Raw genomic sequence first — 22,974 nt, forward strand, 5'->3', positions numbered from 1 at the left:
TCATATTTAATTGCCTACCTACTAAATCTGTGGACATAATGTTGGCATAATCTGTATAATATGATACAGTCCCATTTTAGGTGTATAAGGAACTTCTGTTTCTTAAGAGGAGTTTATATTAGCTGACATTTTCGTTGTTGAGAAAATTGCATTTCTTTGAGAAGAAGCTTTATGACAAAAGATTAGAAATCCATGTTAGTTTTGTCAGTTTTAGCAGAACATTTGCAATGACTCACAGTTAGAAAGCAAGCTGAATGTTTTGATGGTAGATTCCCACAGACTAGGCTATAAAGACATTATCAGTAAGGATTTGATAATTTCTTGAACTCCTGTGATTTCTATTGGTTATATCTCAAAAGTGGCACTGGTAGAGTCAAGAACTTCTTGAATGCCTCGGGAAATAAGACATGCTTTTGTTGTTGCTGTTTAAATTAGGCAAAAAAGAGAACTTTGTGTTAATTAGAATCCACCAGACTGTTCTTCATAAATTTCATCTCAGCATTTAGAGTGCAAATGTCGAAACAAACCTTCGACATCATTCAAAGATAGGAGCATTTCAAGCGGAACCTTCAAGCTGGATATTTTATTCACAGTTGCCTTTGTCTCTTCTGAAGACCATTTTCACAGAAGTTAAAGGTCTTTCGATTAGAGCGTGTCACTTAGAAGAGCATGAAAATGCCAAAGATTTAATTATTGCTGTTCTGTTGCCACAGCAATTGTTGTATATTTAATTTCACTCTTAAAAGTAGGGCAAGGGGGAAAAACAACTGGTAAGTGCATTCAGTGTGTGTTTTCTCTTCTTCTCGTGAAGCTACATGAAAGTCCTAACTGAGTAAAACAACTTGTGTTGGTTTCTCTAGCTTGTTGTAGCATGATCAGAGGGAGGAAGTTTATGGAGAGGGAGGGACATGCAAAGCCCAGTCCAAAGAGCCTAATGAGAACATTGGTAGTCTTCGTATTGGAAGTCTGCTAGACTGACCCTGGGGGCAGATTCAGATGGCAAACAGAAAAAAGCAGCTCTGACTGGTTTACAGAAAACCTTGTGATCTCCATGTCCACCACAGATACAAACCAGATTTTTACAAGCCCCTGACACTTAAGGACTTCACTTACGACACAAGTAAAAAAAAATGTGAGCATTCCCTGTATGTTTATTAGCTCTTCAAATGAAGGTCTGCCTTTCCCATTTTCCCCTGTCTATGGAAAATTTGGTGCCCCGAGGAGGGAATGGATTTTATGTCATTTTTGATCTCCCAAGAGAACTCCCTCACTCTTCTTGCTATGGTAATGCTAAGCCAATGGAGCACACTAATTACGTGTGAGGGCTACCAGTGTGTGTTTGTGACCCTTCGATTTTCCTTGAAGGCCATCTTGGCTTTCCATTTACCTGGAAGAGGAAAAGTTAACAGTCTCGAGTCAAGCATTGCTACTTAGAATTTGGAAAGAAATATATTCTCCTGTCATGCAAGTTTCTCTCTTTGTTTGCTCTTACAAAATCCAGCCCTTGTTGTTAGACCAGTTCAGAAACACAAAAGGCTTTCAGACGGTTTCTCAAGGGTCTGCACTGCAATCAATCTCATAACAAAGTGGAAGAATTCAGGCTAGAATCAAGTAGTGAAATAATTCAACCTAGAAGGGGCAAATGTGCATTAGAGTTATGCAACTCTAAACTGCTCTTAGTTTGGTCAATCTTCATCTGAAAAAGAATATTGAAGGAGGAGAGACATTTCAGAGTCAGGCATAGAAAAAGGTACTTGAGCAGGGGCTGAAAGATTGGACATTCACCATTTAAGGATAAAGATAAAAATAGGCACAGTAGAAGTTAACAAATTAATAAATTGTAGATTGTACCGGGAATTTTTATTCTCTATAAGTCAGCTAATACAAGCATAAAAGGAGCAGGTTTTTAAATTAACTTGTATTTAAAATAGAAGGAAAAAGTTTAATATAAGGCATAATTAGACTATGAAACTGGTTGTCACGAGGTGTTGCTTGGGCTAAGATTATAGTAATATTCAAAGGTGAACTGGACATCTCTATGGATTTCAAGAATATTTTTGTTAAAATTCAGGTGTAGATACAGCTAAAAAGCATTTTGGAAGGCAAGTAAAACTTGATATTCCAAAATTTAGAGCAATCTCTTGCCATTAGGATATTGGAAACCGTTTTATCCACATCTGCATTTATGGTTTCTCTTATACTTTCCATAAAACATCCAGAACTTCATAGAAACAGGATACAAGACCAGTTGGGCTCGGGTCTAATCCAATATGGCAATTCTTACGTTATGATTAATGAGGTTCCCTTTATCAACAGCTGTGATTTTGACCTATGTAGCTCTGCTGCTTATCTCCTGATTTATACATTTTCATAACCTGCATCTCATTTTGAAGAAAATAAAAATCTAAATAACTTTTATTCAATTGCTATAACCTTTTCAAATATTTGCTGTTAACAGGGACATTCAATTTGTTTGTTCACAGAATCTGAGACTGTACATCAACAGCACTCTTTTAAAGTGTAATACTACTATTACGATTTTTTTGTATGCAGACATTCCTTATGAAAGAGAAAATATCCTCTGACATAGAGGAGAGAATTAATGTGCTTACACTGACCTCCCTGCATCAGAAACTTGAATTCCTGCTTTGGAGACACAGTTTTGGAAATGTGCATCTCTCTTATTTAATATGGTGACAAGGTTAGATATATTCAGATTCCTTTCCTTGTTTGTGGTGCTACTGTGACTCAGGAGATGTTAGCTTGAAATGTTATTAAATGAGCCAGTTTATCTTTGGTTTAGCCCGTGATCAGTGGGGAGAGTGCTTTTCCTTTTGGAGCTGAATGCAAAATAACTGAAGCAGACTGAAGCTGGCAGTGACTAATGAAGTCTTGTGAAGGAGTCAGTTGGTTACTACATAGGATGGATTGAGAAGAGAGTAACAGCAGCCTCTTTGTTGAGTTTATGCTGTCTTTTTCTTGTCTTGGCATTATCAGTGCTTCTGTGAAGAACATCTCCTCAAAGAAAAATTTTAAATTGCTGATGTACGCCTCTGAAACACACACATTCGCACACGCATTTGTTACAGTGGAGATAATTCTAGGCTTCCATGTTTAATGAGCCAGTGTGGTTGCCTAAAGGTGTTCTACATGTTAATAATTTTAATCAGACACACAGAATTTATGGAGCTAGAATTCCAATTGAAATTAGCATGAATTAAAACCACAGTCATTTATTTCTCTGAAAGCTCCCCCTACTTTGCCAGTTTGATAATATGCCCTGTTGTCAGGAATCTGGCACAATAAATCAGTTGTAACGCAGATGCCACCCCGCAAGCTGCTATGGGACTGTTGCACAGAGCAGAACTACTGTGAGTAGAAAGCACTACAGTTGTGTTTGCATTTGCTATACGTGTAAAATCGGTGGGTGTGGAGCGAAGGTCGAAGCAGCGTGAGGAGGAGGAGGACTATGCCAGCCTGGCCTCGGAGGGACTGGGAGGGTGACCGGGATAGTGCCAGCCGAGCCCCTGCCTTCAGCCTCACATCTGGCCCGGGTCAGGAATCACTGCAGACTGCTTCTGCTTTAAGCCCATGATTAAATGATTTGTGTGACTGCCTGACCTCGCCTGGGTGTAAAGCAGGGTGAAGGAGGTCAAACACTGAGAGGGGGAATGTGCCCTCCTTGCGCAGTCTCTGGAGAGTTTGGCTCGGCTTTGTGCTACGGGGAGTGCTGCCGCAAAGTTACAGCCCCGACCATGATTACTGGAGTTCTTCAGCAATGCTACAGCAATTCAGAGAACTGCTGAGGTGTTGCAGTATCCAGAAGTATTTGTTTACTGGAGTCTTTTGTTAAGCAAAGTCTTTAAGGCTTTTCTTTTTTTAGACTTTTTCTTTTTTAGACTCACAATAATCTGGGGATTTTGACTGAAACATTGTGAAGCAATCTGATTCAAGCTCTCTGCAGTCTAACTGTCCCAGGCTGTGCACACAGGGAGCGACAAGATTTGTGTTTTCCACCTCATTAAACTGACAGCAGAAATTAGTTTGTGGTATTAAAAACTAAAAAGTTAAATTACAGCTACACATGTCCTTTATGCAGTGGGGTGTGTGAAAGATGTTTGATTTTAATGTTTGCTATAATGGAGAATTTAAATTGCAATGTTTGTCAAATATCTAATCTTTGTTTCAGAGTGGAATATTAATTACGCTTTTAACTACGAGAGGTAAATAAAATGAGCATCCACTGCCTGCCTAAGGGTAAATTGCAGATTACTGACAACGTGACGTGGCGTACTAAATGTCAGTTTTGTCAAACAAATTTAGAGGAACTGTTAAACTATTAGCTTCCTGGTGTTACAGGGGGGGTTTTGCAATGAGTGACTGTTCCTAGCAGCAGGGGCACTGTACCATATGGAACACTAACAGAGCTAAATTGAATAAGCGAGATGAATGACGAGATAGCACTACAGACGCACTCAATTAGTTTATAACTGTCTATTAACTTCTGTTGGTGGTTTTGAATAAACAACAGATTAACCATTACACCCCTTCCTTTTCTTTCTGAAACCGGTAGAATAGACGGTGTGATGATGGCACACAGTGAAGAAGAAACTGAGCAGTTTCTTTTCTTGTTTTTACCTCCTGCTTCTTAATGACTCAACTTCTGTGGTGTTGGCAGTACCTGCAAGTAATAAATTGCATTATTTCCAAGAAGCAGATCAAAATATTTCAGATGTGGTTATACATACAAAATAGTTCTTTGAAGGCAATTACCAGGAGTTTCTCTGCCTGTTTCTTAGGACCTGTTTTAGTAGCAGGGAAGCACTAGCACGGCATGGGCACCTAAGCCAGTCATGGCGATTTGTTTGGCAGTTAAAGGAAAAGTGTTACCAGTGCCGAAATAAAAACATAATTAATATATCTGCCTATCTCTCTGTGCACCAAACCACTTTTAGGCCCGAACTACTTTTAGCAGTTAAGAGCTGATGCATTAGTGTGCCCCTGACTAGGAAAACGTAAACATGTTTCATTTTGTGTACTGGCTTATGTCCTACTAAAGTCATTAGGGTCATATTATTTCCATCTAATTTAAATCCTAAGTAAATTTACAGAATACAAGATACTACAATCTCTGGCTTCCATTTCAAGACATTGGAGAGAGATGAGGACCTGCAGAGGGCACTGACCTTACCTCATATTCTATTGTCATATTTTCATCTGTTATTATATAATTTAAAAGTTCTGGTAAAAAAATATCTAAATACCTCACTCAAGCTATTCCACATCACACTTTCGCATTAGGTGCTCAAACACCTGACCAGTGAAGGTCTTGCCACTACTGAACCTGTGGGAAAGGTAAGTTAAGAGAGGGACATTGGACAGAGAGGGTAAAATAGTAACTACAGCAAGGCATGATTAGCTCCCAGTCTGTCAGTGAGAGTGGTCCATAACTGCCATAAGCCTTGTTGCTCTGTGATTGCGTGAAGTTCAGCCCAATTAGATAGCATCCTGAATCGAGTTATGTTTCAACTTCACTTTCATTTGTTATCTAAGTTGAAAGCCACAAGTTTGTTTTGAATCATTGTCCCAGTGCAGTGCTGAGGGCCACTCTGACCTTCTGTTGGATCATCCTAAAAGGGGAAGTTACAGATATTTGGAGGTAGTTAAAATTTCATCCTGTTTTTAGCCTTGTTGCTGTTCGCAACTAGTGTTACTTAGTTATACAGATTGGAGAGGTAGCTGGGAAATGTTGGGCAGCAGGTGCTGGGGACCCAAAGGAGAGCTGGGAACACAGTACTTGGGGAACATAGGACATTAATCTGTAGAAAGCTTGGATCCATAGTACTGCTTATGAATAAAGTTGTTTGAAAACGGAAAGTTTCCATTTTCTGGACCAACCCTCCATTTAGGTAATAACATTCATCCTGCTGAAATCCTTTCATTGGTCGGCCAAAGGCAATAGTCTTCTCCATCTTCTGTGTAAAGGATAACGCTGCTCTCGGCCTACCACTAGCTTCCTTCCAAGATCCATTTTACTGAGGGGTGAAGTGGTTTCTCTCTGTCCCCTTACCATATATGTTTTACAGACAGTGATGTAAGTTTTAATTAGTAAAACTCCCTGAAATATTTAAAACTCCCCAGGTGAAAGAAGCGATATTAAAAAATAGCAGGAGAGTCTTACATTGTATACGAACACAAACTTTGTAGATCACTGTAGTGGAAAAAAAAAAAAGAAAGAAGTGGCAGAGACAAACTCGGGCTGGGACTGCAGAGGGGAGACAAGATGTCTTTATCACATGCAGGCCATAATATTAATACATTCCTGTCCAAGTGCTATTTTTGTATGTAAAATGATATTCCAAATTATGCAAATATTTCTGCTTCTGAAGAGTGAGCCATTTTTTTTCAGGTGTACCTGCAAATGGCAGTAATTGAGAAACTTTACCTAATTTCTGAAATCAGCTGTCGTAGTAGAGGAAATACTGCCATTTAAAATTCTGCCCAAACATACGTCCAGGTGTCTACACCAGGTGTCCTCGTATCTCCTTCAGCCTGCATTTTTGAGTCTGGAAGCATGTTTATCTAGCTTCTTGTTACCATAACTGCTCATCTAAAGTCAACTGGAGTCTCCTCACCTGTAATTCACCTAAGTCAAAATATTATTACAAAGTCATTGCTCACTGTTATTTAGGTACAGTTATTTATAGTGTTACAGTGTTTTGAAGGAAGACTCTATTTAAATAGTGAACACGTGTCCCTAATGAATTGCAGAGATGTCCACTCATCTGTTTTCAAGTTGCTTATTTCCTTGCTGTTGAGGAAAGTAGTGCAATACTATTTTTTAACCAGTGTTTTTAAGCTTAAAGGTTACTACTGACTGTTAAAGAGTACCTCTTGATGGAGAGTAGTGTCATTCCATGCAGTGACTTGCGGTTCGATATAAAGTTCTTGTAAGTACTCATGATGCAGCCCCTGGGTCATCTCGTCATTAAGAGGATTCCATTACTAAGTTTGCTAAGTGGCTAAGTTTAATGGACATACTAGAGATCCTGTTTTTACATTTGGTCTTACACAAGTAAAAGTTAGCAAAGGGAAGCCGGTTAGCTTCTTGAAAGAGGCAGCACTCCCTTCTCCAAGGGCAGAAGTGGAATGCACCATTCTGAAGTCTTTGTTCGCTTAACTCTCCACTGAAGTCAGTCTTGTAGTTTCCTTTGGAAGATGCAGCTTTTTAACGAGTTGTCTGCATAGGCTAGGAAATGTGAATCTAGTAAAAACATTTGTTTGACATCTGATCTTAAAATTGTTATGATTTTAATCAAACTGTGTGATAAAAAGAAATTGCCATGTTCTAGTTTATGAATGTGATATATTTGTAGTTGTGCACTCGTATTTCTTTAGCTTTAGGAAACAATCACAACACCACAGATATTTTCAGGTACTTTTGTATAGTTAAAGAGCCATAATAAATATGTTATGGTTACTTAGCCTAATTCAGTAGAAAATATACCAACACTTGTGCCAGAATATTAAAAGAACCTGTTCCACAGTAAATATTGTACTGTTTTAGAAGCATTCCTACTGACTGCATTTTTTTTTTTGAAGTGCAGAAAAATATTTCAGCAGTTTCTCTAGGAGGACAAGATATCCACGTATTCCCAAATGTTACTGACTGGTACTGATGTCTTGCAAGTTGATATCCTGCTAGCTTCTCCCTCTGGTTCCTTTTAATGGAACTCCTACCCAGACCTGTCTCCTGAGCTAATCTGCAGCTTGGTGCAGGCGTTACGACACTCCTTCTCAAGTACCATCTCCTAAAGCATGTAGAGCTGTAACAGAGAATTCTGTGCTAGCTGTATTACTCAATAAACTCGTCGAAAGGATACTATTAACTATTAAATTCTTCAGGGATGCAGAATAGTTTTTATGGAATTCTTTTTAAGTTTTGGTAAAGAGGTACCACTTTCTTCATTATCAAATTCTGTTGGTTTTTTTTTTAATAAAGAGCGAGCAGTTTTCCTTGCAGCTGTCACGCTTTACATCCTTTCCCTGTAAATAATGAGTTGGAGAGTTAATTTTAGCACTACCACATTATAACTCAGAAACTTCATCGTTGTTCATTATTGTTAGAGGAGTGAAAATGAATAGTTTGTTATTTTCAGCACAAAAGCTTGTTAGTTTTGTTTCTGGCTGCATTGCTGCCTCCCTGCAACACTTCAGACAGGTCTGTGTAACTCTGTAAAACTCAGTATACTTGCTGTACTACATCACTGCTGTGAACTGTAGTGCTCCAATATATCTGAAGTACTGGGCTGTGTGTTGTAAGAACAGCAGTGTATTGCAAGAACAGTTAAAACTGCAAATTCCAACTGACTGATATTTTTAATGATGTAGTAGTATTTCAGTTGTTTGGGGTTGGTGCCTTTGGAAGAACAGCACTGCCTAGCAACTCGTGTTAATACATATAGTATTCTTGTAGTGGATGATTTCATCAGGGGAAGGGCTGTGACATTATTTATAGCTTTTACTCTGTTTGCTCAAAAGGAATTTTACTATGCAAGCTCTGTTCAGAAGTTACAGATTTTTCCTTTTCCGAGGATAAAAGATATCCTTCTGTCTTTAAAAGTGTATTTTCACAGAATTTAGAATTAGATTTGAGACAAGGTATGAGGCATTCATTTTCTCTTTGTGTTTCTGTGAGAGAGGAGTAGACTTAAAAGTAGCGTGGTTCCATGCAAAAATTTTGATTCCTCAGTCTTTGGATTATCATACTGCTTGTGGGTGGCAAAGCTCTGAGTGAAAAATCCCGTCTTATATGCAATCATTAATTAACATTCTTTTCAAATGTTAAAGTTATTGTGTCTATAACACTGATTTTTACCAAATGAAACTGTATTAGAAAGATTTAGAGAAGCTTTCCCTGACACCTTTCTTACATCTTTTAAATAAGAAAGCCTTTGGTGTTAATAGGTTCAAGTTTGCCAGAATTAGAAATGAAGGGATCTAAATATATGTATTTGAAGTGTTCTCACCCGAAGCCACCATCGTATGTGGCTGTATCAGCTGTCCTTTCCACAGTGGTATAAAGAGCCCCTAAAGTGGATTAATCAAACTTCCTTGCCATACAAGCCTCGTATTAGCATCTCCATTGTGAGCCATTGAATGTAGGGCATAGGACCCCAGCCCACGTACCTGCTAAGAGAGAAGCAGGGGCTGGACAACTTCATTAGCTGTTTATAAAGGGGACAAATGATAGTCTCTCTCAGAAGCCCCATTCCTCTGCATGGGATAAGATTGGATTAATGGTGCAGCTGCATCTTAGATTGACCGAACAGTATCAGCCTCATAAGGTCGCAGCTGGACCGCTTCCTTCTGTGGTCATAACTGTGGATTACCAGCAGTCCATCTGCCACTGTGCTTCCACTGCCAATTAGATGATATACCCATGGCTTAGGGGAGCACTTGAATGGTTTGCAAGCTACATACTGCTAAAGAACCTCTGCTTAGAGCCTTCCTTCCCCCAGCGAGCACAGAGCGCTGTTAAATTAGTGCACCACCAAGAACACTATGCTCTGGGTATATCTTCATGCATCCCACTAGTTATTCTACCCGCCTTAAGGGGATGGCCCAATTTCAGCACCCCCTTAGGAAAAAGCGAGTTTCTTACATGACTGAGTATTGCCTATTCTGAGTTTTTAGTCAGTGTCTTTTGTCAAGACAGATTTCTTCTTGTGGAAGAGAAGGAAGACAGACTCCTCTAAAACGCTGATTAAAACCCTGTGCAGTTGGATGTTTTCAATTGCTGAGGTGTATTGAATATTACAAAAGTCTTGAAGGAGGGAATTGCTTGAAAATGTGAAAGACAGATGATGGAGATGGAATGTAGGCAGTGCAGAAAAAATCATGTGCGAGTTTGTGAATGCTCAGTACCAGCACTAACAAATATGTTGTACAGGCTGCTGCCTGTATTAGGATACATAGAGGTAAAAATTGTCTATTCAAGTGAGGAAGTATAGGACTGTGGTTCACAAGTCAGCATGAGCAAGGAACACTGTCTTGTGTAGAAGGCAATATACCCAGGAACTGAAGAAGTACCTCCTGCTGGAGGATTTACACAGGAGCTGGGTCAGGATGCTTATCTATCTACCAGAACGTCTGTACTTACACATTGGAATTTCTCATCAGCAAGAAGCCTTTGGCTGTTTTGTAGTCTGGGACTGGGGAACAGCAAGCCAATGAATGAGTCATATTAGATTAATCCCATCAAAACTTTCGCTTTTGGTTCTGCACTACACTGCTACATATATTTAGTTACATATTTGCATATATACATACATGTGTATAATAGATGCAATGCATACAATATATTTACATATATTTAAATAGCAAATATGCGAAAGATAATTCCTTCAAGGAATGTTTTGGAGACCTTCAAACAATTTATTTTGACTGTATTTTACATCCTTATACGAATAAAACCAAATGCCTTCATTTCTCTCCAGTGAGAGAGATCTATGCAGAGACCTAAATGCATTGAAAGATATTTCCTATATCTAAAACTGTTGCAGTTACCAATGCTTTCTATTAATTTGAGCCTATGCAAGCCTAGAAGTAAGTTGTTAGATGCCTTAGAAATCTGGGAATCTGCTTCCTCTGATGGGACTTGCAAGACAAACTTTCTAATCCCACAGTGAAAGTAAGTTATTGCATGTAGAAAATACCTGTCCCATACCCAGGTCACCATCAAGTAGTGATGCACTGTGGGGCTAGGGGTTTTCTGTTTGTGGAAGGAACCACTCATGTGACATTTACTTTTAAAGAAAGACATTTGTCTGGCCATGCTTAAGGAGTTTAGAATATCATAGCAAATCCCAAAGAGAGAGGCGAGTGGGAAGAGAGGATGATGAAGCTACCCCATAACAGATACATCTGCCATACAGCTCTGTAATTCCTCACACTGAGAACACCTCTGAAGATGTGGTGATAATTTGGTGTGGGGAAAGTCATCCCAGAACAAATTTGCATCAGTTTAACACTACCTTTTGCCTGGGTTTGTGAAAGCAGAGGGATTCTGGGCACCTACGGTGCACTACCACCCTGGGAGTTTGAGGCTCTACTTAAAGCTGACAGCTATGGGATAAGAAGGTGTTTTCTTTCATCGTTAGCCAGCTTTCTCTAAAACGATAATTAGTTTCAGGAAGAGAATTTCGAAATCTGTCATGAATGTATATCTGTGAAAAGCTTTCATGTTCGTGTTGTCTGGCACTACACACACACAGCCACCTCCTCCTGAGTAGGCCCCGGTGTTGTCTTTATTCAGATCATATGATAATATGGTGGGGGAAAAAAAAAAGATAAAAGCTGTTGAGACAAAGGGGAAGACTTGCAATGTCAAATGCAAATTATATCTTTTAAACAATGTGTTATAAATACGGTATTTGTGTGTACCATGTGCAGTCTTTAATACCCAGCTACACAATACTGTGAAGGAAATATATCTCTCTGTGAGACCGATAAGACATAAACATCTTTCACTCATCTAAATTGTTTCTTTTAAGTTTTATCTCTTAAAACAAAATTAGATATGTATATTCATTTGCATACAAAAGAACCTAGGTATTCGTGTTAACTATAGATAAGTAAAATGGCATATATGCCAACAAAAGAGGAAGTCCAGGTTCTGTGTAAATTTTCATTTACTGTTCTTAATAGAGTTAGCTAGGAAAATGGAATTTCTTTTTGTGGTTAAAAAAGTATCCTCAGGCAAAAGGAAAGATCAGGTATGGAATGTTCGTGTGACCGTACATATCAGAAGAGGATCTCTTCAGAAACTTCAAATACTTCATTTCGATGAAGTTGAAATAGTGTAATAGAAACTACTTTTACCATGTAAAGTAGTGTAATGTCATTTTACATGTATGTACAATTAATGTAGCAGAAATTAATAGAAATTAAACACAATGGAAAATGGAACATTTCATGTTCATTAAAATGAGAACATGTATATTGTTAATACCATATTAGAAAATCAAAATCTAATTTGCCTTTTTGCATGGAAAATTATCACATTTTCATTGTGCAGTTCAATGTGAATATATAACCAGCTCTCTTAATGAAAAAGCTTTATTGATAAAAATATTTACACAAGCTTTGTTCCTTAAATTAGAAAGGTAGTTTAGTATGTGGCGGAAAAAAAATGATTAAAAAATGAAATAAATAACCAAAAAGAGTTTATATCTATCATCATATTTAATTATTTGACTGTATGTATTTTTGCTAGTATTATCCTGTGTTGGTTCTGACTGTGCATCTCACGTGTAGGACTAGTCCAAAGAAAGAGGCACATCTGAGGATTATGTTCAAATCTGTAATCCTTTAAATCCCTATGGCTTCCTTTTATGAAAAAGCCTGATTACCAGAACACTTAATGGGAATCCTAGAACAATTTGGATCAGAAGGGACATTTACCGACCATCTTTTCTAACCTCCTGATCAAAGCAGACTTCAGCTAAATCAAGTTGCTCAGGACATTGTCCAGCAGGGTTTTGAATCTCTCCAGAAATGGCGATCCCACCTCTCTGAGCACCTGCTCCACTGCTTGACTACCCCGATGGGGACATAATGTTGCTAAGGGCTAACAGGAATTTTGTGAGTTGCAACTCGTGTCTAGTGTATCTGGGCCTTTCACCACGTGTGTAGAGTCTGGGTCTGTCTCCTCTATACTCTCCCATTATGTAGCTGAGAACTGCACTAAGATCCCCTGTAAGCTTTCTCTTCTCCAGGCTGAACAAGCACAGCTCGCTCAGTCTCTCCTCAGTCAGATTTTGTCTGCTGAGAGAGGTCCAGGTTCAATTCCATGCTCGGTCAGGTAATATTTGAAAGTCCATTTCCTTTCCTAGCAGAGGGTCCTAATCCCCCGGTTGGTTGTACGTGTTTTCTAATAGGAAGAACTCTCCAAAACCTTTAAAAATACACTGCTTTGAATAGAGTAATTCAAGAATGACTGGATCAGAGAATGCGACTTACTAGTTTAGTGAGCAGGGCCGCCAGCTGAGAGACCTGGGTGCCGGTCTGCTCCTATGTCAAAGATTAGAGTGATATTTTTCGGTATAATGCAATCATTTCATCCCTCATCCCTGTTCCTTGATTGAGCTGCTTCCAGCTGCTCCAGGTCCCTGCGTTCCTCACCGTAACAAACCTCGCAGCTGCCCGGCTGTCCTCCCTTCTTCCTGTGAAGAGACAACAAGCACAGAGCAGTTTGTTGTCACTCTCTGATTTTTGGTCTTGAAGTGTTCCAGCTGGGCTACTGGGTTCCTCCTTGTACTTGTAAAGGATTTGTCGTACTTTGGCCTCTTCCATATCCTACATGGCACCTTGATCCTCGTCCTGCAAGTAGTTCCACATGACTGTTCTAATCACAGAAGTAAATACATCTGTAAAGTTTTTAGTGAACTGAACAGATCATAAGCATTTGCCTATTAATTCATTTGTGGGAAAAAAACCAAGGTGTTAATATTCTCTGTATTTTCCTTACACACCCTTACGATTCAGGAGGACCTATAGGTCAATTAAACATTGTATTCACTATTTTCTTGATTATTTGGGGATTATAAAAATCAAAATACAAAGTTAAATTCTTACTGCAAAATTGTTACATTTTGAAACAAATTCAGAGGATTTGTGGCTTTTCATTTTTCCTTCCTTCCTTAGTTCAGTTGAGTAGAATGAAACATTTTTTTGCCTGATTCATTACTTACAATAATCAAGGTCATCATCAAAATTAGATAATGGTAAATTTTGAAAAAATATTGCTGCTCACATCTCATTACTGGTTTATTCTCCTGTTGGGGGGGCAGGAGGGTGTTGGCTGTTGGGTTTTTTTTAAAGTGTGTGGGTGCGTTTTTCTGAAGCCCAAGACCAGTGACTAACTTAAGCCAGAAATTGAGCAGCCAGGAGCTTTGCAGACATGTAGGTCTGCCAAAGCTTCTCAAATTCCTTTTTACTGCCATACCCTGGAGGCTTTCCTGGAGAGCCTGTCAATCACACTAAAATGCATCAAGGTCTTCTTAGGTGGACAAACAAGAACTAAACTGTAACCACAAAATTAACTTTCTCTGGAAGCAAAGGCAGGAGTCAGCCCTTTTCAAACGAACATTGTTACATTAATCTGACACACCACATAGCTCCAGTTTTTTCACACTGTCAGTCAGTCACCAGGGCTGCCCCTCAACCACTGCATCAGCAAAGAAAATCTATCAGTGCGACGCCCCCTTTGACCTGAGTTGTTCTTGGGTTTGGTGCTGTAACCCTCACTTGCGGAATCTCAGATAACCTGCTGTAGGAGTTCATACAAAGCAGGAGCTAAGAAACAAGTAAGCAGAGTTTTTAATGGTGTCACTATAAGCAAACCTCAAAGCGTGTGCTGAATACCTGGATTCAAGGAAGAGCGCTTAGCAGCAAGACTAGTGAGCTGTGTGTCCGTGACTGCAGCTGTACCTTACTTTTCCATCATCTTTTCCTTCTCATTTGCCATTCCCCTCTGTATTTTCTCTGTCTCTTTTCTGATTCACTGTTTCTGAAGTCATGCTGTACTTTACCTGTGAGCTACTGCTGATATTTTGAAAATGGAGTGTAGCCAAATAACTATTCTTTTTGCTTTGATCTCATGTGATGCTGATGAACCAATCAACAAGTAACCACAAAGTGCAAAAAGACCGTTAAAGTTTGAATATGCAATGAGTAGAAAGGAAAGTAAAAACCACAGAAAATCAGAACTGTTGTTTATGCTGGTAGAAATCAAGACCATTTTCGTTAACCTCCACCTTCATTTAAGAAGTTTGTACTCATTTTGCACTCAATTCTTGTAACTCTAAGTTAAATGAGTCCCCATCCCAAGCCTTTTACTCACATTCCTTTCTCCTTCTCCCGTTCTAGCCAGTTCTGCTAGTATTGGGGTGCCTTCTTGTACAAGTTTTGGTGTTACTGAAAGTGCTTCTGAAGTCTCTGTGACAAAAATGAGAGCCACACATTTCCTCCCACAAAGGGAAGGAAATGAAATCCCGTGGTATCAGGAACACTGCTTTCAAGATTCAAGCAGCATCGCAGCATTTTTGTGAAATTCATTGTTTTGTCTTTATCAGAGAATGCAAGAGCACAATAAAAATGAAATAAATAGTGTTAGCGCTTGCTCTGAAGCAGGAGGTTGATAATTAAAACAAAGAGAAGGCACCTAAAAGAAATTGTAATAAACCACCCCTTTGTAAAGTCAGGTGAAAGGGTTTATGCATCCTTGGCTATAGACAAATATTCATAATCTCTAGATCAGTCTTCCATACAGTTGTAGCTTTACTTTGTTGTGACATCAATACAAAATGTGTGTTAGACTTCTTAGGATAAAGAATAATTTTATAATCTAATGCAGGTTTGCGTATCGAGGCCCTAAGCAAGGAACAACACAATTCAGTGGGATCCTGCCAACGTTTTTCTTTTTTAATTCTCTTGACAATTACTTTCTCCATGGTTGTTCTTTAGAAATGCTAGTTCCTGAAGTGGGGATAACTTGTAAAGCGTTTTATTAAGTCTTCACTAGTTCTTGCTGCAAAACATAGTGCCTTGAAAAATACTTCTCCTATCTTTATTTCTTGTCTGATAGTGTTGACAGTACACAGTTTAATGTCAATGTGAAATTCCATTCTTGAGCATATTACATTTCAATATAAAGCACATAAACGTGAAATTGAATGACAGAAGTTTTCTATGAGCAGAACTTCACTGTCACTAACACCATACTACTTCTGGTTTGCATCCTCAGTTGATTTCAGTTGCTTCATATTTGTGTCTCAGTCCATTCAGGAGAGACAGAAGAAGTTCCGTGCAGCGTGTTGCTGTTTGGATAAGAAATAGAAAGCAGAATAAAAGTATTAATTATTGATAAATTAATTATTGAGAAATTTACCAGTTTGGTTGAATTGGATTATTCAGGTTCCTATAATTTGTTTTCTGTGAGGACTTTTTAACACTGGAAAGTAACATAAAAAATACAGATGAGGCATTGGAGACTCTAAAAGGATAAAAGCCCTAAAAGGATATCCTAAAAACCAGAAAATATTATTTTGAATTCTCTGTTGCAGATTGGAGTAATACTCAATGTTACCAAATGTATACTATTGCAAACCAGAGGTGGTGAACTAAAGGTGATCTCCATCGCACACATGTAATTCTCACAATGATGTGTGATCTGTGGTTTTTGGTCTGCCTTAGAGGACCCATTGCTAAAGACAGGAAAACAATTGCAGTTATTGACAAGGACTGTTTTGTTGTTAAGGAAAAAATAGTTACAACATGAGTCTGAAAAATGTAGAAAACCACAATGAACTAGGATTAAGTCAGTTACATTTGCAGACTTTCTTACACACTTCTTGTGGAGAGTTTTTATTAAATTACATCTTCAGACTGAGTGTCACTGAATCAGTAATGCTCATTAAATGATTTCAGATTAAAGCATTTTCCACAAAATAATTATGAGTCTTCTTTTAGCATATCATAGACAGCCAAAATAGATGGGCAAAGTAATTAATGTATGAGTTAATCCTGCCTGGTGTATCATAAGTAGCCTAAACAATGCAAAAAGGTGAGTAATTCTAATTGTTCGAAAGGCAAATAAGGTATTTACATCCTGTTTCTTGCACAATCTGTGCTCGGATTGTTAATATAATAAAAAATTGCATCAAATTTTAGATTAGAAGTCCACCAGACTTAACAGCATGTCTGTGACAAAGGCCAGTGACAAACCTTTAGGTGAACACAGGAACAGAGCTAAGATAAGGTAATGCATTCACTGTCCTCCACTCAGCCCTGAATCAATTTTTTTTTACCGATATTAACTTCTGGTATCCCTAGAGTCCTGTGGTGGCATGTTCCATAATTATCTGGTTGGTGTGAAAATATTTACTTCTATATTTGAGAAATTTTCTGTACATCCTCTGGTTCTGGTTCTTACATTGTTGAGAAATAGTAAATCTTTCTTAATTTCTTACTTTTCTCCATTCTTTTCTTTTTCATATACTTTTATCATGTTCCCGGTTCAAGTGCCTCTTCTTTAAACTGGGGACTCCTTATCTTCTGGTAGGGTCTGTTCCTTTGATCTTCCCATCACCTCTCTGTATATGTTCTCTTGTTCGAGAAAATCTTTTTTGGACAGGCACATGGCAGAACTGCATGCAGCGTTCAAAATTTGGGAGCTCCATAGATTTATACAGTTGCTTAATGATGTTTTTCATTTTGTTCTCTATTCCTTACCTAATCATTTCTGACTTCCTTTTGCCTTTTTGACTATATATAGCACTGAACTTTTGTCTTCAGAGAATTGATGACTACCAGATTTCCTTCTTCTGTTGTTTATGAAGTCATATAGACCCAATCTTGTGTGTATGTAATTAGAATTATTGTTTCCCATATGCGTGGCTTCATATCTGTCAACACTGAATTTTATCTTAAGTGAATATCCAGTTACTCTACCTCAAGAGATAAATTTGTAACTTTTTAACCCTATTTCTAGTTTTTACTACCGATTAAAAATTGTGTCTTGTCCAAAAAAATTGTGGACAACAATGTTGCTCACCGCTACCATAGATCAGTGTGTGTATGGTGAATAGTATAAATCCCAAAATGCACTTTGTGGGATACCCACTAGTAATGCATTTCTGTTGTGAAAAATAATAATTTAGACCTACCCTTTGTATTGCATCTTTTTAACCAGCTATTATTTTACTAAAGGATCCTTCTGATTACAGTTTAGATTCTTTCAGGGCTTTGGTGAGCAAACTGTTAAAAGCTTTTGTAGCTACAAGTGCACCACACCGGTGGGTTGCATTAAAGCTCCCAATCCTTTCTTTATCAGAACCATTTATGAGTCCTGTCCACAAAGAGAGAAGTAAAGTTTGAAACAGTATATACATAGGAAGAAGCTATTTTGTCCTAAGCTACAAGAAGTGCAATAGTTCATTGAATTAATTAAAGGAAAAAACTCAGCCGAATACCTTTGGCAGCACTGTTACAAATTTCATCTCACTGTGTTTATTAATCCCTTGGTGATGGTAGTGTGTTGCTGGAGCTGTGGAAAGTAGCAGCATCTTGTTTCTCCTTGCTTCGCTTGGAATTTAATTTCTTCTCTTGGAAGGAAGGAGCCATACTGATAAAAAAAGGGGAGTACTACTCAGTTTGGAATTCGCAAGAAGAAAGTGAGTGCTTTTGCTTGATTCGAATAAACAAGTTTTTTTCACCATTGCTAAATTAAAATAGAAAGCACATTTCTTTCAGAGCCCTGAGTTGATTCTGGTTATCAGCTCCAGTCACCATTTTTTTTTTTTATTTTACTGTTGTTACATTCCTCTAACTATGGTAGTGCCCCATTGTGCCTTGTGCTTTATGCCTAGTGCTTTATAAACACAAAGGGAAAAGGCAAACTAGGTCTCAAAGACCTTGTTGTTGAAGTCAAGACAGGACACAGAAAATGGATACAGATAAGTAGATGGAAAATGAACCAAATACAGGCTGATAATGTCGCTTAGCAGTTATTGGCGTTCATTTGTTGGAGGGTTTGAGGGAGAAATCACAGAGGAGGCGGATTTTGAGAAAGGTATTGTGTCAGGCTTGCAGAAGTTTACAAGGTGATCCTTTCAGCTGGAAGGGATTGTACAGGAGAAGGTGCAGCATGTAAGAGTTTCATGGTGGCAGATAAAATGGGGACAGATGGTGATGAAACCTTTGGCTTATATTTTACTAGGCTGACTTTATTAATATTTGTAACAGAGGAGAGTAGATGATACCCAAAATCCCATACAATTTTTTAAGGAGAGCGTGTATGTTTGTCTGCTCTGCATTTTACTATGTTTTTACCATTACACCAGCTCACTTCTCAGAATTTCTTGTGCTAGTCTTGAGATTGTTGTGGATATTAGGCTTCTCTTTTCTGAGACTGGTATAGCATCTTGTCTTTCCTCATGTAGTGATGGTAACACTCTATCTGTAGTAAGCTGATCTTTTTTGCTTTCCCTACATAAAGAGTTTCATCTTAGGTAATCGTCATGGCAGCTTCCATCTGTGTTTTTTTTTTCCTTTGGTTGTAGATCTCGTTTCCTTGAGGAAGGAGGAGACATCAGAGTAGCTATGAAGTGTCTTTTCCAAGAGTGAAGATGATCAGATATTTAAGTCTTTTTTTCTGTCCAAATTTACTTCAAATCTAAGAGCATGAGTGGTGGTAGTGATGTGAAGTACTATGGTTGTGCAAGTTTCTTAGATCTTGTATAACTAGAGTCTCCCAGGGATCAAGAGATCCAAGGAATGGATGAGTTGCAGAGACTGCAGCACTGCAACACTGTCAGCAATATCTGGAAACTGCAGATGTAAAAAATGTTATATTCAGCTAAAGTTTACTTGACTAAGTCCAGTGGGTGTTTTCGTTCACAATACAAAAGTCTGGCTGGTATTGCTCTCTTCCTGTAACAGTTGTTTCAGTTTTGAACTTTTCCCACAAGACCTATTTCCAGAATTAGATTCAGATTGAGAAGTACGGTACAGTTGTTACTGTCATAAAAACAATCTGCTATAGCTTGATTATGGGACCGGAACCAAAAATGAAGGAAATGAGAAAATGTTAGCGTAATTACTTTAAGAAAATTAGCTGAATTTTTATAAAATTTGAGCTTTGTGTTGTTGGTGTAATAAGCAAGAACTCTGGCTTTCCTTGGGTAGGATACAATTTTTACTGTAAATTAAAGGATATTGCCTGTAACAGCAGATGCTTGAGATGTGCACCCTACGGAGCATGGGGGTTTTTCATAATCCCACTGAGTGCCTGGTGTCGTATGTTTTACCACCTGGTGGATTTTCGCATATGGATCAGTATCACTATAATGTTGCCCAGGGCAATTCTCCTAGTAACTTTTCTTTAAAAAGCTTGTTAAGTAAGTGTTGTTACCTGTTCAGCAGTACATTGTGCATATACAAGAGTTCTTGGAGAAATTGCTGAGCTTATGAGATTGACAGCGATTAAAGGTTCTGTGGATGGAGATGGTACTCGCAGGTCCACTGCTGGACAAGGGAAAGCAGTTTCCTGGCTTCAGTGAGAGTGCGATGTCTAGATAGCTAATTGGACTGGCAGCTGGTTAAAGAGAAGCTGCTGATCCCAGGCTGAAGAGAGGGAAGGCTTGTGACAAAAAGCTGCTTCTGCCTTCCTGAAGCATTGCTCTAGTGCTGAATTGTCCTGAAGTGCTTCCCTATGGTCTGCACAGCTGTGAAATAAGTACGATACGTGCCTTATGGATGAAGTTTCAGTGACCATGCTGTGGATGCTGTCATTGTCACTGTGCAGGTTCTGGTTCCACAACCCAGCTATGCTGGGAGTTGCCCATGGTTGGCAGGTGGCGGGAGTAGCTGTATGTGCTTTCAGCTCAAGGCTAAAGAGGCTCAGAAGAGGAGCTATGCATGACGTAGTGTGTTGCCATCCATCTGAGGTGGAAAGAGGTAAAAATACATCCATTTCGTGTTATCACTTTGATAAGCCCGTCCTTTCATTGAGTTGTTCATGTGTTTGGAGATACATCTCAGATTCTACTTGAAATACTATATTACTTATTAATTACAATCAGATACGAAGGAGGGGGGAGATTTAAGGATGCAAAGATATACAAGTTTTGTTTTATTTATGGTACATGAGTGAAATTTTCCTGTCTCTGATATAAAAAAGTTCGGACTAGATTATCTAATGGTCCCTTCTGTGTTTATGCACTGTGAAGTAATAACCAGTTTTGTTACGAAGTCTACAAAGTAAATTAGTGTTGATCAGAAAGGGACTTGTTAAGTTTCTCCATTTAATCTCCTTAAACTAAAATAAAATGAAAACTGAGAAACAAAACCGTTGTTCAGGAGTTATTTTTGCTGTCCATCAAAAATCACAAAATCGGGAGTTAAACTTCATCTGCAGGTAGGATGTGACTTGTTACTATTTATCTTGCACTCTTTCTTGGCTAGACTGTAATATTAACATTAGTGAATTTTGAAATCCATAGTAATGAGCATTTATTGATGGGTTTTTGTTGCACATCTAAATGCTTAGGGTAGTGCAGAGTCCCGTGAGTAGCTGACATCCAGCTGACCATAAGCGCTCTCCTTCTCAGCATCTGTCGCAAACTAGTGTGTTCATGGCAGCTCTAGTGACTAACGCAGGTAACTTCTGAGCTGAGATGAGCAAAGAGGCACACACTGCTCATTACTGAAGGTACTCTTAGCAGGTTTTTAGGGCAGAGTACTTCAGTTGCTTTCAGTCATGGGGACACGCTGTCATGAATGGAGTGGCAATCCAGCAGCTTATTGAAGGCCACATGTCACCCTAAATACTTTTGCATGCAATATGACCCAACACCATGCATGCACTTACTACTTCTATTAACAACAAGACTTTAGTTTCAAAGGCCTTTTGAGCTTTAGTCACAGACTAAGATACTGCTGAGCTTGGTACTGTATCGGTACAGAACACAACCATAGCTCCTGCCCAAATGGCTTGTTATCTAGGTGTAAGATAAGAGACAACAGGTAGATGGGGTACATGGGAGACTTTGAGGCAATACTGATCAGCATAATGAGCAGTAATATCAGTCGTTTGAAAAGGGTGTCTGCAGGCAGGGATTTGAAGCAGAATAGTGAGCTATCAGTAGGGAGGTTTACAGAAAGCTCCTCCCATGCAACACGAGGGGAGACAAACGTGCTTGTTTGAAAATCTAGTGGAGGCTGGTATAAAATTTTTATCTGGGGTGGGAATCATTTTTACATACTGAATGAGAGTTAACAAAGACACAGGCTTTAAGAGTTAGCACAAGTTGGTTATGCTTAATGCAGTAGGCCTCTAGAAGTGGAAGGAAACATAGATGAGATAATAAGCTCCTATAAATTGTGCTTGAAGATATCTAGAAGATCTTTCTGGTGGACAGATATGAGCTGGATCATTATGTTTTCCACAGAGGAAAAGTCCTTGAATGAACAGATATGAGAAGATCAGAGTCTGTCAAGCAGTTATTTCTGTGTAAAACCCATACCTTAAAGATACTATACAGGAGGAATCTGGAAAATTTAAATGGAGGCTGTAGGCAAGGAATTGGAGAAAGGCTTGGTCTAAGGCAGAGTCGTAGGTCAGGGAAACAAGCCAAATGGGCATGGAGTCCACCATCATCACGATCACAGACATCTGACAGAGCTTGAAGGAAAAATTAAGAGTCTTGGACATGTTATTTTGTGATGTTATCTAAGCATAACTCTAGGGGAGACAGAGTGAGATTTTAGTTTAGACAGAAACAGACAGATCTGGAAAAAAGAGGCATATACATCCAAAGCAGTTCTATAGCTTAATGAATTACTATTATAGTATCAGAATCAAGATCTTGTCTCTGACAGGCCAGTCAGTCCTGCTGAGAAGCAACTCACTGTTGTGAATAATTCTTCTGAAATTAAGAGTGACAGAAAATAGTCTTTAGAAATGCAAGTCAATTTAAAATGTCACTTGCTTGTGCGAAGTATGTTGAGATCAAACATATACTATAAAGTATGATGTAAACCAGTTAGCTGTATTATGTGGTGTCTCAGTGAAACAGCCCCAGACAATTAGAATCATCCAGTTGTACACGTATGAAGTGAAAATAGTTGTTGATTTGTCAGTTCCAGTGAAATCTTCCCTTCTATCATTTTTATTTGCATATTTAAACAGATGTAGCCTCTGATACAGTAGCTCACATCACCTTTGTATCCAAGTAGTCCCTTTTAATTCAGTGGTGGTCCTCGAGGATGAAGGTACAGTTCACAGTAAGTCATGGCATTGGCAACTATCCCTCGATTATCAGATGCTGCTGAAAGACATGAGTGTGAAATCAATTTAAGTTTCCAGTAATGCAGGAATAATTGTAAATATGTTGCTTAATAGTGTGGTTA

The 22,974-nt window shown here is 38.6% G+C and overlaps 1 protein-coding gene across 11 annotated transcripts in view; it reads left to right on the forward strand.

Annotated features, from left to right (window-relative positions):
- The window catches only part of PTPRM (protein tyrosine phosphatase receptor type M), a 499,856-nt gene that overhangs the window by 378,071 nt on the left and 98,811 nt on the right, over positions 1-22,974 (forward strand). The window lies entirely within an intron of this gene.

Source organism: Opisthocomus hoazin, chromosome 3 (genome assembly GCF_030867145.1).
Source record: "Opisthocomus hoazin isolate bOpiHoa1 chromosome 3, bOpiHoa1.hap1, whole genome shotgun sequence".
Lineage (NCBI taxonomy): Eukaryota > Metazoa > Chordata > Aves > Opisthocomiformes > Opisthocomidae > Opisthocomus > Opisthocomus hoazin.